The sequence below is a fragment of the Mobula hypostoma genome, chromosome 12 (genome assembly GCF_963921235.1).
Source record: "Mobula hypostoma chromosome 12, sMobHyp1.1, whole genome shotgun sequence".
NCBI lineage: Eukaryota > Metazoa > Chordata > Chondrichthyes > Myliobatiformes > Myliobatidae > Mobula > Mobula hypostoma.
The window spans coordinates 63,001,472-63,014,279 of record NC_086108.1 but is presented as its reverse complement, the minus strand read 5'-3'; the positions used below and the strand labels follow the sequence as shown (position 1 = coordinate 63,014,279).

General features: G+C 40.3%; 1 protein-coding gene across 16 annotated transcripts in view; it reads right to left on the bottom strand.

The window, feature by feature from the left end:
* Positions 1-12,808, bottom strand: part of fggy (FGGY carbohydrate kinase domain containing) — a 352,624-nt gene that overhangs the window by 125,961 nt on the left and 213,855 nt on the right. The gene's annotated exons all lie outside the window — the stretch shown is intronic.

Genomic DNA, 12,808 nt, shown 5'->3' with positions numbered 1-12,808 from the left:
TGTCGCCAAACAATTGGTACTAGAACGTACAATCATCACAGCGATATTTGATTCTGCGCTTCACACTCCCTGGATTACAAATACTAAATATTAAAAATAGTTAAATTAGTAAATATTAAAAATTTAATTGATAACTCATAAATAGAAAATAGAAAAATGGTAAGTAAGGTAGTGCAAAAAAACCGAGAGGCAGGTCTGGATATTTGGAGGGTACGGCCCAGATCGGGGTCAGGATCCATTCAGCAGTCTATCACAGTTGGAAAGAAGCTGTTTCCAAATCTGGCCATATGAGTCTTCTAGCACCTGAGCCTTCTCCTGGAGGGAAGAGGAACAAAAAGTTTGTTGGTTGGGTGGGTCGTGTCCTTGATTATCCTGGCAGCACTGCTCCGACAGCGTGCGGTGTAAAGTGAGTCCACGGACGTAAGATTGGTTTGTGTGATGTGCTGCACCATGTTCACGATCTTCTGCAGCTTCTTTCGGTCTTGGACAGGACAACTTCTATACCAGGTTGTGATGCACCCTAGAAGAATGCTTTCTACGGTGCATCTATAAAAATTAGTGAGGGTTTTAGGGGACAGGCCAAATTTCTTTAGTTTTCTCAGGAAGTAAAGGTGCTGGTGGGCCTTCTTGGCAGTGAACTCTGCTTGGTTGGACCAAGTCAGGTCATTTGTGATATTGACCCCGAAGATTTTGACCTGTTCCACTTGTGCACCACCGATGTAAATTTGATCGTGCGGTCCACTACTCCTGAAGCCAACAACCAATTCCTTCGTCTTGCTGACGTTGAGGGATAGGTTATTGTCTTCGCACCATGCCACCAGGTTCTTAATTTCCTCTCTGTACTCACTCTCATCATTACCCGAGATACGGCCTACAGTTGTGGTGTCATCAGCAAACTTATATATTGAGTTTGATGGAAACTTGGCTACACAATCATGGGTATACAGTGAGTACAGCAGGGGGCTGAGTACACAGCCTTGTGGGGCACCGGTGCTCAGAGTGATTGTAGAGGAGAGCTTGTCCCCTATTTTTACAGCCTGGGTCCTGTCTGTGAGGAAGTTGAAGATCCAGCTGCAGATCTGAGTGCTAAGGCCCAGATTCCGGAGCTTAGGAATCAGTTTAATTGGAATGATGGTATTAAAGGCAGAGCTGTAGTCAATGAAAAGGAGCCTTATGTATTCGTCTTTATTCTCCAGGTGTTCTAAGGAGGAACGTAGGGCCAGAGAGATGGCATCTGCCATTGACCTGTTGCTCCGGTACGTGAATTGCAAAGCGTTGAGGTTGACCGGTAGGCTGTGGTTGATGTGTGCCATAACCAATCTCTTGAAGCACTTCATAGCAATTGATGTCAGAGCCACAGGTCGATAGTCATACAGGCACGCCACCTTGCTCTTCTTCGGCACTGGGATTATCGTTGTCTTCTTAAAACACGAGCGGATCTTAGACTGAAGCAAGGAGCAGTTGAAGATGAACACTCCAGCTAGCTCACTTGCACAGGCCCGGAGAACCCGTCCTGGGACGCCATCTGGGCCCGTCGCCTTCCTTGGATTTATCTTCAAGAAGGCTCTGCTAACGTCCTCCTCAGTGACAATGAATCTCGATGCCACCAGGTCCAGTTCATCCGGAGGGAGCGGGACGCTCCCCTTCTATTCGAATCTTGCGTAGAATACGTTAAGTTCATCAGGAAGAGAAGCGCCACAGTTATTGATATTCCCAGCCTTTTCTTTGCACCCAGTGATCTTATTTAGACCCTGCCATAGTCTACTAGCATCCCTCTGGTTAGCCTGGGCTTCCAACTTGGCTCGATATTGCCTCTTGGCGCCCTTAATGGCTTTTCGGAGTTCATGCCTGGATTCCGTGTAGTGACTGGTATCCTCTGACCTAAAAGCCGCAGCTCTAGCCTTTAAAAGGGACTTGACCTCATAATTCATCCAAGGTTTCCAGTTAGGGAATACCCGGATCGTTTTGGAAGACACACAGTCCTCCGTGCATTTCCAAATAAAGTTCGTGACAGCTGAGGCATACTCATCAAGGTTAGCTGCTAAGTCCTTGAATACTAACCAGTCCACCGATGCAAAGCAGTCATGGAGGACTTCATCCGTTTCCTCCGTCCAATGCGACACTACTTTTGACACTACTTTTTAATGTTAAATTTATTGATTAGTTCTAATGTTGTACACGCAATTAAAATCAAATATCACATATTCATATCAGGAGATTTTTTTAAAAAGTTTCATTTTTGTTTATTTTGTTGTGGATGAAGGGAATTTGGCTGCCTTCTAAACTAGGCAATTTGTGCTCTGTAACGGATCCACTCATTTGCGGCTGCTCATGAACCCTGAAAATCAAATTAGATTTAGTATTCCACAAGTTGTCAGGAATCACTACTGGATATCCGTAAAAAAGTCTCAATATAACTCACTGTTTTTTGATATGCAATTAAATGAAAATTTATCTGACTTTTTAAGTGGCTCAACAAAAAGTTAAAGATCTGTATCAATGATCAAAGAAGTGATAGGATATCTTCATGCCTTTGTTTAAAAAAGAACTCGGTGGCTAAATCCCAGTTTCCAATAATAAGATTTAAAAAACAGATTAACTGGTTATATGATTCATTGTTACTTTCAGGACATTGTTCATCCATACTGCTGCTTTTTGCCAAAGTAACATGATAAGTAGTTTATTATTTTAAACCACCTTGATAAACACCAGATAAATGATGCCATTACACTTCAGTCGATGTTTATTTCAGATTGAGTTAATACAGACCTCGCTTTAGAAGTTAAGCACGTAAGAACTAGGAACAGAAGTAGGCCATAGTGGGCCCTTCAAACCTGCACCTCCAGTCATTAAAACTATGGTTAATCTCTCTCAGAACCATTTTATATCACTGACCAATACCCCTGGATTCTCTTCATCTCTCGCAATCTATCAACCTGTTTTTAATGAACATGATTTCTGGGCCTCTACAGTTTCTAGAGTAGATGATTCCAAAGATTCGTCATCCTCTTAGTGACAAAATTTCTACTTGTATTTGCCTTTAATTTCCTATTCCATGATGTCCCCTGTACTTGTACTCATCAGCTAAGTGAAAAATCTTCCTTGCATTTAAGGTTTTTACTTTGGGAATGTTGAGCCTGGCAAGAAGCAGAATAATGCTAACCAGAGTTCGATCTCTTATCAGCTACTTGAATAACAACTTCTCTAGTAGAGATACTTGAACGAAATGTTAGTTAAAATCAATGACAAGTTATCAAAATATTGTCAATATTAAGTGCCAGTTTCACCTAATGTTTAGTTAGAGTTTCAATCTTGGTAAAGGAATCAAAGTCTTTATTAGGGTCAGCCTTGACAATATATAAGGAATGAAATGGAATGCGTCCACAGTCAAATGTTAAGGATCTTGCATGGCCTTGTCATGAGCCATTATTGTCAATAGGACAGTATTATATAGTAGGGACAAGATAGTGGAGGGTATTTGTCCTCCTATATGCTTCCTGAACTACTTCTAGCAATTATGTCAAAGTACTGGTGAAATACCAACAATGCTTTCTTCACAAACTCTTCCTTTTTCCCTGAGGTATGTGAACCAATGTCAGGGTCCTCTCCAAGCACTGAGGTCACTTTTACACCCAGTCAGCTACACTGGACAAGATTCATTATTTCTATGCCCAATTTCAAGAAATGAACATTTTATACCAAGACATAACTTGGCAGAGAAAAAGACTCAAGGTTGTGTTCTAAGTTTTCTTGAGGAAGTGCAACATGTATTTATGATCATCACCATTCAAACTGGAAGACAAGCACTTGAGAAACTTGTAGCCATACAGTGGGGACACTCACTATTGCATGTTACATCTGTGAAAGGATCTGCAGCTTCCACATTTGCCTCATTAGCTGCATCAGAACCAACTGAAACCCAGAATGGAAATAAGTCATCCTTGATCCAAAGGGACTCCTTCATTAGATGAAGTACATACAGCACACATTATATTGCTGAATGAATTTTGCACCTGATTAGCACTTGAGTGCTAAACCTGCAGCTGTATATGTCATGGTCCGGTCTATTAACTACTCATTTCAGTTAATTTCCTTTTCCCTGTGTTCCACTGGGCTCCTTGATTAGAGCACCTGATCCTCATTCGAACCGGCAGCATAACGACTCCGGCTTTCATCTACTCACGGCGGGACCGTCATCTGAACGAATGCAGTTGTGTCTGATTTAGGCCCCCGTTCATTGTGGACTCTAAGTGGCTGCGGTGCTTTGTGGATTCGGTCGTTTTCATGTCCAGCTGAGTTGCCAGCTGTTTGCTGCCACTCCGAGCCAATGGTATTCTGCTGTTTTCATGACCAGCTGAGATTTGCTGGCCATTGCCGCTACCCCGAGCCGAGATTCGAATGGACTGTCGTGGTTTGGGTTTCGTCGTCTCGTATCCAGCTCAGTAGGCAGGCCGTTTGCCGCTCCTCGAATGGATTGTCGTTGCTTTGTCGTCTCGTATCCAGCTCAGTAGGCTTTCCGCTACTCGTTGTTTTGTCATTTCGAGTCCTAGTCCAAGTCCAAGTCTAAGTCCTGGCTCTGTGTCCGGGACCAAGTCCAAGTCCAGGTTCCAAGTCCAAGTCTAAGTCCTGGCTCTGTGTCCGAGTCCCGAGTCCAAGTCCCAAGGCTCCGAGTCCCGAGTCCAAGTCCCAAGGCTCCGAGTTCCGAGTCCCAGTCCTAAGGCTCCGAGCCCTGAGTCCGAGTCCCGAGTCCCGAGTCCGAGTTAAGTCCAAGTCCTGGTTCCAAGTTCCTAGTCAAGTCCAGGTCCTGGTTCCGAGTTCCAAGTTAAAATCCAGGTCCTGGTTCCGAGTTCCAAGTCAAGTCCAAGTCCTGGTTCCGAGTTCCAAGTCAAGTCCAAGTCCTGGTTCCGAGTTCCTAGTTAAGTCCTAGTCTGTCTCCGTGCCTGTGTCCTGCACTTGGGTCCGCCTCCAGTCGCTCCGTGTAACAGTATATTTTAGCATCTGCTGGAATCCAAATTATGGTAATCCACAATGAGGTCTCAAATTCCCCTCTAATCCATATTTTCAAACATTGGTGTTCTATTTTCAAACAGCATAATCCAAATAATTAAAATCTGTAATAAAAGCTGGGCAACATTCAGTAGTAGAAGAATAAAACTTGCGCAGTATGCATTAAACCATTTCTCACATGTAGCTCATTTGAGGAGTTCAACTTCCAGTCTTAGGTTTAAATGATGAAATCAACAATTTGTAATTGGTAACTTTCATTGATATTTAAACTGCCCAAAGAAGATATTGCAAGAACAAGAAACCCTTCATTTTCAAGGGATGAAAACTCAACAAAGTCAGTCTGAGATCATGGTAAAGCACTTCCACACCATGTGAAGCCATGACATCAGCCAATATAACAACAGATGAAACTATTCTCTCCTTCACTGTTAACAAAGGATAGAACAGTATGTGCATCAGATTCAATCGCCTAGAGGGAATTTTCAACCCAGAGAGCTATGGATGTTGAGTCATCAAATATATTGAAGGTTGAGATACAAACTCCATTTCCAGAAAAGTTGGGATATTTTCCAAAATGCAATAAAAACAAAAATCTGTGATCTGTTAATTCACGTGAACCTTTGAAAAGATGTTCAATAGTTTCACTGACTAACTTAATTGTATTTTGTAAATATACACAAATTTAGAATTTGATGGCTGCAACACACTCAACAAAATTAGGGACAGAGTTAAAATCAGACTTAAAAGTGCACAGAAAAGTCATGCTACTGTGACAATTATAGCTACCTGGGCTTGGGAGTACTTCAGAAAACCATTGTCACTCAACACAGTCTGTCGCTGCATCCAGAAATGCAACTTGAAACTGTATTACGCAAGGAGGAAGCCATACATCAACTCTATGCAGAAACGCCGGCGAGTTCTCTGGGCCCGAGCTCATCTCAGATGGACTGAAAGACTGTGGAACCATGTGCTGTGGTCAGATGAGTCCACATTTCAGCTAGTTTTTGGAAAAAGCGGGCTTCGAGTTCTCCGTGCCAAAGATGAAAATGACCATCCAGATTGTTAGCGAAAGGTGCAAAAGCCAGCATTTGTGATGGTATGGGGGTGCATCAGTGCCCATGGCATGGGTGAGTTGCATATATGTGAAGGTATCATTGACTCTGAGGCATATATTAGGATTTTAGAGAGACATATGTTGCCATCAAGGCAACGTCTCTTCCCGGGACATCCATGCTTATTTCAGCAGGACAATGCCAGACCACATTCTGCACGGGCTACAACAGCGTGGCTTTGTAGACAGAGTACGTGTGCTTGACTGGCCTGCTGCCAGTCCAGATCTATCTCCTATTGAAAATGTATGGTGCATCATGAAGAGGAGAATCAGACAACGGAGACCACGGACTGTTGAGCAGCTGAAGTCTTACATCAAGCAAGAATGGACAAAATTTCTAATTGCAAATCTACTACAATTAGTATCCTCAGTGTTCCAAAACGATTAAAAAGTGTTATTAAAAGGAAAGGTGATGTAACACAATGGTAAACATGTCTCTGTCCCAAACTTTGTTGAGTGTGTTGCAGCCATCAAATTCTAAATTTGTTTATGTTTACAAAATACAATTAAGTTGGTCAGTAAAACTATTGAAAATCTTTTCTTTGTACTTTTGTCAGTTAAATAAAGGTTCACCTGAATTAACATATCACAGATTTTTGTTTTTATTGCATTTTGGAAAATATCACAACTTTTCTGGAAATGGGGTTTGTAGAAAGACATTTGGACAATGGGATAATCAAATATGGAAGCTAGACAGCCAAGTGAAGATACGTCTGAAGATCAAATTCTTCTATGGTCTCACTGTATGGCTCAGAAACACAAAGGGTCCAGTCTTGTTACAATTTCTTATGTACTCAGTTGCAGTATCTGAATAACCATGCAACTGTTCACAATGACAAGAAATGTTAGTATCATTCATCATTTGTGTGTACATAAGTAAAATTAGAATTGTCAAAAAATAGTAATTAACTGGTCGCTTTGTTATTTTTGTTTTTCAACATTCTTTCGTAAAGGTGCTGTTACATGCTGATGTATATTTTGGAGAACACTGGCAATCTTCCAATACTTCTCCCAAATTGACACTCGTTGCGTGCAGCAGTGAACAAACAACTTGACCTCATTCGACTTGCAGATATTCATTTTCTAACATGAGTTACTCAGGATCATTGAGGCTAATTGATATATAATTACCCTATGCTAACTAGAATGAACATGACATTGCCTTAAGAATTGCCAGCATAAAATATGGATATTTAATGTCCAACGTTTGAGTGTTAGAATATCCATCTTGGTTAACTTACAAAACTTGCAGCTGTCATGTGCCAATGACTAGCTTCCAGCACTTCTAACTGCCTCGGTACGGTAGAGCCTGCAAACGTTAGCTATCATGTGTGACAGAGTATTTTGATTGGTAAGTATATGCAGTGAGTTTAGTGAGATGAATAAGCAGTGCATCAATTTAGTGAAGCTACTGTTTGGATAAAGCATTTGAAGATGTGTCCTCCGACTTTGACCAATTGTGCCAGGTCATTAAATCTGATGTAGCTTTGCGACAACATCATGAGGTTAGGCAGAGAAATAAATATGAGCAAGATATTAGCAGAGGAATATGACAAAATGACACCAAATGTAAAGCAATGGAGAGGAAACAAAAACTAAGAAAGGAACTTAAAGGTGAATTTACCTAGAAGACAATGGACACCTCAGACTCCTGACAGCAAACCAGCTAATATCAGCCCTTTATAAATTAATGCTGAAGCAGGTCTCGGTGTTCTGGTTAAGGTCTACATTGCTGTGGTAAACGCAGAACTATTTCTGTTCAAGTGACATCAAAAACTGCACCTCACTGTGTATAACTGGTACCTTCTGTGCAACACAACATTGTATGCTGCACGGTGGAATTAATAGACTTGATATCTTTAAAACAATTACCTTGTTTTGCTCTGCTCAACTATCTTACCAACTACATTTAATTTACCTTTACATTTTCAGTCATCAGGCTCAAAATTAAGGCAGTAATGTGCTCAGATTTGCTGGCGCATAGCCGCATTCTCAACCATTCATCTCTAATTAATTTTCTGCCATAAATTCTATGAGTGAAAATTAATAATTGCCATCAAGGTCAACAAACCAACAGCTTATCTCTTTAAACCAACAGGTTTTAAGGCTGTAAATGGTTAACAGAATTCTGAAGTGGCAACTTGAACATCTGATGATAATTTAAACAAAGTTTTTTAGAATGTTACCAAATTGCATGCAAGAAGACGAGTCTATGGACTATTGCACAGAATCAGCCCCTGGGCCATAGTTCTTTCTCCCAAAAGGTGCTGGCAAACATCAGCAGTTCTGACCAGAACACTCGGCATTCAGCAGCATTACTGTCAGAGAGCTTAGGATTTTGGCGGACGCATGTCCAAGCTGGTTGGTGGGTCTGTTATCAGAGGAGTTAAACTATGTGGAAGGAGGTGCACAAAAAGAACACTTTGGAAATTTCTGGCATGATATTGGCACTCTGCCTACATGACAGGCATTTATGATCCACATTATATGAAAGATATTTTAGTATTTCTGACCACCTCCCTATCCTGGGTAGATATCATATCAAAGCTCTGTTAACTAAAATAATATCGTTATTGTCCTGCACACTGTTGAAGGAAGGGGGCTGTAAAATACAACATTTAGATTTCAAAAGACCTCTTGGGGCAGTGATGCACTTTCGTTTGTTATTTATGTGCGATTCATCTGTAGATCTTATCCTTACCTTCATATGTTATCAGGTGTTATGTGTACTACTGTGCTTTATACCCTGGTTCAGAAAAATGTTGCCTCATTTCTATATACATTATATGGTTATGGTATGCGTTATACACATGCATATAGTTAAATGACAATAAACTTGACTTGACTGATTCAGCCATGCACAGTCACAATGGGTAAAAGTGGAAGGGCACATCATTTAAGTGGCATTCTCTAACTTCTGAAGATAAGTGGTATACTTGAAGCAGATTGCAGCTTTGCTCTAAGCCACACATATGCACAATACTGTCTTCAAGAGTATTAACAGCTCCAAAGTTACAAAGGCCAACTGTTTCCAATCTGAGCGACTATACAATATGGCTTCAGGTTACGTTACACTATAGCATAATTCATTTCAGAGTAACGCATTCAAACACCTTTAATTACTTATTCACCTGTCATACATTTGTAACTTTTCATCTATTTTTAAATACTGTAAATACCGTAGATACATAATTCAGCCACATCACATCTGCTACATGTGTACTACCAGTGACAAGACAAAAAATCACAGGTGCATATTTGTGGCCTCAAATGCATTGGCTGCCGTACTGTTAAAGGGCATTGGCTGAAATATGCAGAATAGGCTGATCCAGTAGTGCTATTTGACACTGGAAATGCAAATTGGAGCTCAGCATTGCAGCGAGAGCCTCCAACAACTGAACATATCCTCAGCAATAGGAAGAAAATCTCACTAGTGTTAGATAGAAAGCATTTCTAACAACCTGGAGGTTAGTTTTTATTAGATTTTAAATGGCGAATGGGTGCGCTTGTACAAAGAAGCAGTCTTTCCTTCAAGACTTCCACATGATCGCATTAATAGGCATTTTTCTTGGGCTGTTGCATGACTGGTAGAAAGAGCAGAGGCTGCTTCAGCAGGATAAACTGTGGGGGCTATCTAATTTAGCCTATAATATCCCCATCAACAATTTATAAACCGAGAAATAAAGCTTCAAAATGTATAAGGAGTGGTAAATGCCTAAAACTTTATTGAGACATAATGTCTTTTAGATCAGAAGGTAAAGCAATTTTCAATCAACCTTTATTTTCATGCTCAATATCACTCTCCTTTTCTGGCCTTGGATGTTGCTTCTACCAAATGATAGGTTGTGCTTCTGACAGGACTTCAGTTTTGAAAATTTCATAATGATCATGAACCTCTGCAAAATGACACTACTGGAGAAACACAAGCAATGGAGAAAGTTATGATTTTGCAGTGGTGAAAATAAGCAATAAACTTGGTGGCCACTTTATTAGTTACATCTGTATATCTGTTTTGAATGAATGAATGAAATTTATTTCGGTCAGTACAAACATAACAAAAAGCATCATTTTCAACAATAATTTCATAAGACAAAAATACAACAAAAAAAATAGATATTCTTTAAAACAGACCAAAAGGGTGTAGGCTGAAGTTACAGCTTATTACACCTACCCCTCTTACTTATACAACAACATATTTGGCGTCAATCATCTCATCCAAACAAAAATTTCCTAATCTTTCAACACAAAATCCACTTTCAAGTATTATTTATTTACATTACTCCCATTTATTTTAAATCATGTATTTTATATTTGTTCATTAAATTATTTTAAAATAATATTTAAACTTGTTAAGTGTGGTGCACGTTTTAATGCAACTATCTAATCAGCCCATCACGTGACAGCAACTCAATCATAAAAGCATGTAGACGTGGTCAAGATATTCAAGTGTTATTCAGACCAAACATCTGAAAGGGGAAGAAATGTGATCGAAATTACTTTGACTGTAAAGTGATTATTGGTGTTATTTAGGGTGGTATGAACACCTCAGAAACTGATGCGGGGGTAGAAGGGTGGGTTGGCAAGTTTGCAGACGACACAAAGGTTGATGGTGTTGTGGATAGTGTCGAGGATTGTTGAAGGTTACAGAGAGACATTGATAGGATGCAGAAGTGGGCTGAGAAGTGGCAGATGGAGTTCAACCCGGAGAAGTGTGAGGTGGTACACTTTGGAAGGACAAACTCCAAGGCAGAGAACAAAGTAAATGGCAGGATACTTGGTAGTGTGGAGGAGCAGAGGAATCTGGGAGTACATGTTCACAGATCCCAGAAAGTTGCCTCACAGGTAGATAGGGTAGTTAAGAAAGCTTATGGGGTGTTAGCTTTCATAAGTTCAGGGATAGAGTTTAAGAGTCGTGATGTAATGATGCAGCTCTATAAAACTCTGATTAGGCCACACTTGGAGTACTGTGTCCAATTCTGGTCGCCTCACTATAGGAAGGATGTGGGAGCATTGGAAAGGATACAGAGGAGATTTACCAGGATGCAGCCTGCTTTAGAGAGTATGCATTATGATCAGATACTAACAGAGCTAGGGCTTTACTCTTTGGAGAGAAGGAGGATGAAAGGAGACATGATAGAGGTATACAAGATATTAAGAGGAACAGATAGAGTGGACAGCCAGTGCCTCTTCCCCATGGCATCACTGCTCAGTACAAGAGGACATGGCTTTAAGGTAAGGGTGGAAAGTTCAAGGAGGATATTAGAGGAAGGTTTTTTACTCAGAGAGTGGTTGGTGCATAGAATGTACTGCCTGAGTGAGTGGTGGAGGCAGATACACTAGTGAAATCTAAGAGACTACCTGACAGGTCTATGGAGGAATTTAAGGTGGGGGTGAGATGGGAGGCATGGTTTAAGGGTCGGCACAACATTGTGGGCTGAAGGGCCTGTACTGTGCTGTACTATTCTATGATGATCTCCTGGGATTTTCATGCACAACAGTCTCTAGAGTTCACAGAGAGTGGTGCAAAAACAAAAAAAAAATCAGTGAGTGGCAGATCTATGGGTGAAAATGCTTTGTTAATGAGATAGGTCAGAGGAGAATGTCAAACAGGTTCAAACTAACAAGAAGGCAATAGTAACCCAGATTAGGTACAGGAGGTACCTAATAAAGTGGTCACTGGGTATTTTTGCTTAGCTTTCCAGTATACCCCACTCTTCATTACTATTGAGTAAACTGAGAGAAAATTTCTACAATTTTGAACTACAGAATGACAGAGTTCACATTTCTATGGTATTTTTAAGTTTTGACACGTTTTAATGTACTTTGACGATAGCAGATGCATAAGTTATTTTCTTCAGGATTAGGTTGAGAATAAGGGGATTTCTCAGAGTATTCGACTGTCATTCCTGGACGTATAATTTTAGTGGCTCACCTACCTCCAAAGTTCAGGAATGAACCTGACCGAGACATTTCATTCCCTGATCCCCGCCACCACACCAACCAAATGGTTGACAGTGATGTCTCTACATGCTAGCTATTTTATTCCATCTTACAACAGCACCATAACTTTAACAGTGCTGTTCAGAGCTAAATACCCCCAGGAGTTCTTTTAAGGACTTAAGTTACTAACTACTGTAAACATTCTACTGGATTTCTGAATGTTTCCATGGTAAAAAAAAAAGTAAATTCTGTTCTAAAGGCATACATTTAATTTTGCTAAGATTAAACACAATTACAAGCTCTAAATGGATGGAGAATAACTATAATTTCTATTTGCCTCATTGCTCACCTGAAATATGGTTATTGTAGTTATCATCTGTCCAGCAGATACAAGATACAGGTCACTCACACAATCAACTATTAAATAAAAAGCACTAAGAAATAATGAATTTATCTAAATCATTTTCAGCACTTGAATTTACTGAATTTTAAAATCCACAGCAGAACTAAGATTTGCTCAATGGTCTCATCATTAAAGTCTCATGACCAGTGATCTTCAATTGTTGCCCTATCATTTTTCAAACCCTTGCTACTTCAATCAATACACAGTTTTATTTACATGACCAGGATAATACAAGCCCATCAGTTCATGTACAGAGCAGCTCTATTTTGCAGATCATTTTACAAAGGTGTGATTGTTAGTGATGCATTAAGGCTGACTACGCCTGAAGCTGATCAAAAGCAGTTTGA